Source organism: Olea europaea, chromosome 13 (genome assembly GCF_002742605.1).
Source record: "Olea europaea var. sylvestris chromosome 13, O_europaea_v1, whole genome shotgun sequence".
In the NCBI taxonomy this organism is placed as follows: Eukaryota; Viridiplantae; Streptophyta; class Magnoliopsida; order Lamiales; family Oleaceae; genus Olea; species Olea europaea.
In genome coordinates, this window is record NC_036249.1 from 14,825,677 (window position 1) to 14,832,144 (window position 6,468).

Genomic DNA, 6,468 nt, shown 5'->3' on the forward strand with positions numbered 1-6,468 from the left:
TTTGTATTATCTTAAACAGGCTTCTTAGGCTTAATTTGAGAAGTTTCGTAGCGCTTTTTTAGATTTCTCATTTACTCAAAGTCGGTATGACGTACCTCTATATTTTCACATATTGCTGGCATTATCTTTTTGTTTGTATATGTGGATGATATTATTATCTCTGGATCTGATCACAGTCTTATCTGAAAATTTCAGCAACATCTTCACTCGATTTTTTATATGAAAGACCTTGGTCTACTTACTTACTTTCTTTGCTTAGAGGTACATATTACGTCACGTGGTAACTTCTTGAATCAATATAAGTATATTAAAGACTTGATTGGGTTGGCTGATCTATCTAAAGCATCCTTGGTTGATACGTCGTTGGAGCTTAAAGTCAAATATGGAAAAGATAAAGGAGATATTCCAAATCCTAATCTTTATAATTTTTTATATGAAAGACCTTGGTCTACTTACTTACTTTCTTTGCTTAGAGGTACATATTACGTCACGTGGTAACTTCTTGAATCAATATAAGTATATTAAAGACTTGATTGGGTTGGCTGATCTATCGAAAGCATCCTTGGTTGATACGTCGTTGGAGCTTAAAGTCAAATATGGAAAAGATAAAGGAGATATTCCAAATCCTAATCTTTATCGGAAGTTGGTAAGTAGTCCCATTTCTCTCACTATCACACGTCCGAATATTTACTTTGCAGTTCATATTGTAAGCAAGTTTATGGACGCTCCTCGTCATCTTCATTTGGTAGCCATTCGTCACATTATTCGCTATCTTATTGGAACTCTTCATCGTGATCCCTTCTTTCCTTGAGGTCATCTCTTGAGCTCACAGCTTATAGTGATGCTGACTGATCTGGTTGCCCTGAATCCTATCCATCTACTACTGGATGGTGTATTTATTATTATTATTATTATTATTATTATTATTTTTTGTGATGCTCTCATTTCTTGAAAATGTAAGAAACAAGTTTGTGTTTCTAAGTCCTCCACCGATGCTACATATTTTGAGATTGTGTGGTCACGTGGTCGTCTTGCAAAACTTGGTATCTCCCAATCACAGCCTATGCCTCTTCGTGGTGACAACATTAGTGCTATTCAAATTGCAGCCAATCTTGTGTACCATAAACACACGAAACATATAGAAGTGGATTGTCATTACATTCGGGATGCCTATTATTCCAAGGTCATATCTCTTTCCCATGTTTCCACTTTACAACTGGTCGTAGATATCTTCACCAAATCATTAAATCGCCTCTGTCATAACTTTCTCGTGAGCAAACTGATACTTGTGGACTCTCCACTATCAATTTGAGGAGGAGAGGGAGGAATATTAGAGTATATTTCCATGTATAGGTTAATAAATCATAGAAAATCAAGGATTAATTTCATTGTATAGCTAATTATTTTCTTTCCTTATATAGCTTGTAGCATTCTGTAAATCAAATGTAATACACACGAGAAGATTCATTCCTCAAAACCTTGTCATAACAGTGTAAAGATAAGATCGGCATTCGTTGATAAGCTTCAGTTTGGACTAATCCAAAATTTATTAACATGGAAACATGCTTCCTTTTGCCATAGTTGTTTTAAAATGGAAAAAACCAATTCCGCCTATGCCAAGTAAATTTTGATAGATCGTAAAATTCAGTTTTTATAAGATAAAAGCGTAAACAACCCAATTCCTTTTGCCAAATGTTTGTTCTGTAAATTCAGTCTATCATTTCCAGATTTTATTCTTTATATGGTTCAGGACACATTGTCTCCAGACATCCATGACCATCTTCAAGAAAAAACAAGTGTAAACAGTTCAGCTAAAAAGGATATCCATTCTTGGGATGCTCCGAACTTGTAATCAAGTTTCTTTACCATTTATATATATATATATATATACTCTGGATGATTTCATATTAATATATATACTTCACGCCAGTGGGAGTTTGGGATTATAAATACACACACGCAGAGAATTCTAGTGAGTCATTCTCTTATATATATTCTCTCCTTCTTACGCTCTTTCAAAGAACCCGAAAAAACAAGTAAGAAGAAAAAATTTTTTTGTTATAAATCTGCAAATATTTAATTATGTGAACACCTAATTTGGTTGATGTTTAAGAGCAAACATCTTTGTTGAGTGAAAAATCCACTGGCTTCTTTTTCTTTGGTTGTCTCTTCTGATTATAAACTCGATTGTTTGCAGAGAAAGATACAATAATCTTTCACATGCAGGTGAATATAAAATGTGCTCGTAATCATGGATTATCAAATATGAAACTTGAAGAATTTATTGTAAGAAAAGAAAAAGTTTGATTACATTGTTATTTTATATTATTATTCTTGTCTTGATTTTCTTTCTTCTTTAGGATGATTTTTTTAAGTATCACTGCTTATGGAATTACACTTTTGGGAAATTAATAAATTACTAATATTCTGAAAAGCTGTTTTTTTAAATATGTTTTAAATAACATAGATGCATGAATTTAGGGTAGACTGTTGTGTAACAAAAGTATATATGTTGATAAAACATTAGCTAGCACGACAAAAGATGTGGCTTTAAGCCTAAATTTTATTTGTTCATAAAACCCTAAGTGGCTTTAGCAATTCTTTTTTTGGTCATAAAATGATTGATTTCTTTCGTAGCAATACACATTTTTGGGGTTGGATTTTTTGCCTAATGTATATGCATAAAATAATTGAGGTAATAAAAATGTTGTTTCAGTTATCTCTCTCAATTGTGCTTCATGTAAACTTGTTAAAAGTAAAGTTTTACCATTCCCGTCTCATGGTTCTCGTACTTTACATATTTTCGATATTATTCATAGTGATGTATGGGGTGTTGTACCTATGGTATCTCATGTTCATTATAAATACTTTGTTACTTTTATAGATGTGGTGTAAGTAACAAGAATTATGACGTGAATATATTTACCCATAATATTTTCAAAAAGAAGGAAAATTGCTATAATCCTCACCAAGTAATCTTCAAAACCACCAAGACAATTGTGATTCAACCATTGACAATTGGCCTTGTAATAACCGTGTCTATAAACCCATCATTAACTAGTAGAATGATGTAAGCAGAATACTTCAGGTCTTGTGAAAATCGGGCTTAGCCAACTCCAAATGAACATCAAAGAAAGGTTCTTGCTCGTTCTACGATCCAGGATAAGAACTAACTCATGAATTTTTTGATCGAAATCGAAATGGAGGATTGGTACGCAATCTACACAATACAGAGTTCATGGAGAAGGCTTAAGGTTTATGGACTAACATAAAAGTTTTTATTGCTTGGAAATGAATGATATGGATTGTAATATGAAACTTCTATGAAAATTATATGAACTAGATTAAGAATTTTAGTATACCCTTAATCATTCTTTTTCGTCTTCCAACTATGCTGCTGAGATGGAATTCATAATTTTTGTACTTTGTGACATTCTTCCTTCCCTACATTATAATGCTTAGTTTCATTTCCAACATATTGCTACTTTCTTTTACTGGAGGGTCACATAGCGCTTCTTGAATTTACTTGAGACTACTTGATCAGCTCTTGAAGTCTCGATTAGCTACACATTATCCCTCAACATACTCCCAAGCTCGACTAAGAATGAAAAGTACTGATGGTGAAGGCTTTATATATATATATATATATATATATTGACATTTAAAATGGTCTTTGAAATGAAATAGAGGAAATAAGTGGGAGTGACTCTTTGACTAACCTTTATTCCCACATTGCCCCTTGACCAATTAAAAAAAAAAAAAAAAAATTAGACAAATAAATGGACAAACTTCCATATTTGCTCTCATCTTCAACAAACAAACTAGAGAGAGGAGGAAAAAAATCGAAAACAAGAAAAAAAATTCAAAAATCACACAATCGACTGTTAAGGTCTGATCCTGTCGAGCCCCAAATCACCACGACCATAGAAAGTTTCTTAGAACAAGGTAAATTTTCTATAGTTAAACATTGAATTTTTCATTTGAATATTTTTGTTAATATGTGGATTATATGTTGTTATTATTGATGTAAAATCAACATTTTTAATGTTGATTAGATTGTTAAGGTAATTGGGGGGTTAAAAGTGGGTGGAACTTGCCGACGAGACAGTCGACGAAAACCAACACACCGACTATTAAATGCCGGCTAAGCCGACATTGAAAGACGGGCTAGCGAGCCGACTTTAGCTTCCTTTTTCTACTTCCATTTCTGTTTTTAATTTCTTTTGTTTTTGTTATAATTTTTTGAAATTGTTTTTAACGAATTTTTTTCCCTTTTTTAAAATTTTTTATTATAATTTTTTTTAAATTGTTTTCAACAACTCTTTTTTTTTTCCCTTTTTTCTTTTTAATTTCTTTTTTTATTATAATTTTTTAAAATTGTTTTTAACGACTCTCTCTTTTTTTCCTTTTTTTGATTTTGATTTTTAATTTTTTTTTGTTTTTATTATAATTTTTTGAAATTGGTTTTAACAACTCTTTTTTTTTCTCTTTTTTGTTTTGAATTGCTTTTTTTAATTATATATTTTAAATTGTTTTTAACGACTCTTTTTTTTTTGTTTTATCTTTTTTCCCCTTTTTTCAATTTGTTTTGTTTTTATTATAATTTTTTTAAATTGTTTTAACCAAATGAGCAATTTTTTTCTTTTAATTTTTTAATTTAAAATTCTTTAATTTTAATAATTTATTTTGGTTTAAATGTGTATATATAATATTTATATGATAGATAATATTGTAAAATAATATTAATTATTTAATAATCTTTCAAATTATTCTATATCTTGCGTATGGTAGTTACAATTTGGTTCACGTAATTTTTTGTTATTATTTTTTTATTATCTATTGTACAATGTTCTAATATTCTGTTTGAGCTTTTACAGGATGGATTATCATCTAGATGCGGAGCTGAGACGGATGCCAAGCAAAGTTATGTAGAATAGTAGCTTTGACAGGTTCACCACTATACTGAAACTGCTTGATGATCAACATGCAGATATGCTGTGTCAATCCTTTCTGTAGCCCCTTACTAGTTGAGAGATGTGCAGTACTCGGGTCAGATCATCAATGCTCTTCTATGTCAGTTGCTAAGTCCAGTCGACAGCAATACCCTCCACTTCGACCTCGGGGGTAAAGTCGCCAGCTTCTCCATGTTCGAGTTTGCCCTACTCACTGGATTGAAAATTATGGGCGATAACGCAGCTAGTGGCGAGACTCAGAGAAGAAATAGGTTGCAGGACGCTTACTTCCACAAATAGGAGACGGTGGTTCTGCCTTAACTGATCAACGCAATCAGGAGGTGTGACGAGATGTTAGACAGATTGAAGTTAGGTCTGGTCTATATCCTTAAGAGCGTGGTACGGTGTCACCATAAGAAGACTGCGATCGACTTCTTTCACTGGAGATCCTCGATTATATTGATCGCTTCAATAACTATCCATAGGGTCCGAGATGTTTTGAGGACACCATACATGTTTTCACCAGATCGCACTCGAGGCCCAAGGGGCCCGTGCGTAAGTACGACACTTACAGATTGCCCCTGGTGGTGCAGGTAAATGATTAACATAATAAATGTGTAAATATTTTTTTTGTTGAATTTGTATGTAATAATTTATATATTGCAGACCTAGACGTACGAGACCGTCCCCCTATTGGATACCCGCTTTGCGAGGCGAAGAAAGACACGCTGCCCTCGAATACACCATTGGTGAGCATCTCGAGCGAAGGGATGTATCATTGAGAAACAATTATCGACTCTTCTCGATGACCTTCATATGAGTATTAGACATTTGTAACTTATATTGTATATAGTTTAAAATCATATTACATGATTGTTAATGATTTGAAATGTCGATATGTCAGCTTGAAGTAATAACTGATTTGACTCCGTCGATGGAGGAGGAGGCTCAGGATCTTGTGCATGAATTAGCCATTCTGCACACCCAAGATGACCAGATGTCTGATACGATCCACGACCGAGACTAGATAAGTGAATAATTGATTACTATTTTGTATGAGTTAGCAATTATTGATTAAGTTAAAATTTGTAAGGTTGTTTGTGTAGGACCGCTATCCAGTTGAGGACATCACCTCTGCCACAAACATCACCTCCTCCCCCGTCCAGAGACCTCCCTAGTGGATCTTCCGCATACCCTCAGGGTCATTATTTCGATGATCTGTATAATCCTCTGATTGGATTTATGGTGCAAGAGATCGGCGCGCTGCGTTGAGTCGTTCCCCTATTGGATACCCGCTTTGCGGTCCTACACAAACAACCTTACAAATTTTAACTTAATCAATAATTGCTAACTCATACAAAATAGTAATCAATTATTCACTTATCTAGTCTCGGTCGTGGATCGGTCCAGAGACCTCCCTAGTGGATCTTCCTCATACCCTCAGGGTCATTATTTCGATGATCTGTATAATCCTCTGATTGGATTTATGGTGCAAGAGATCGGCGCGCTGCGTTGA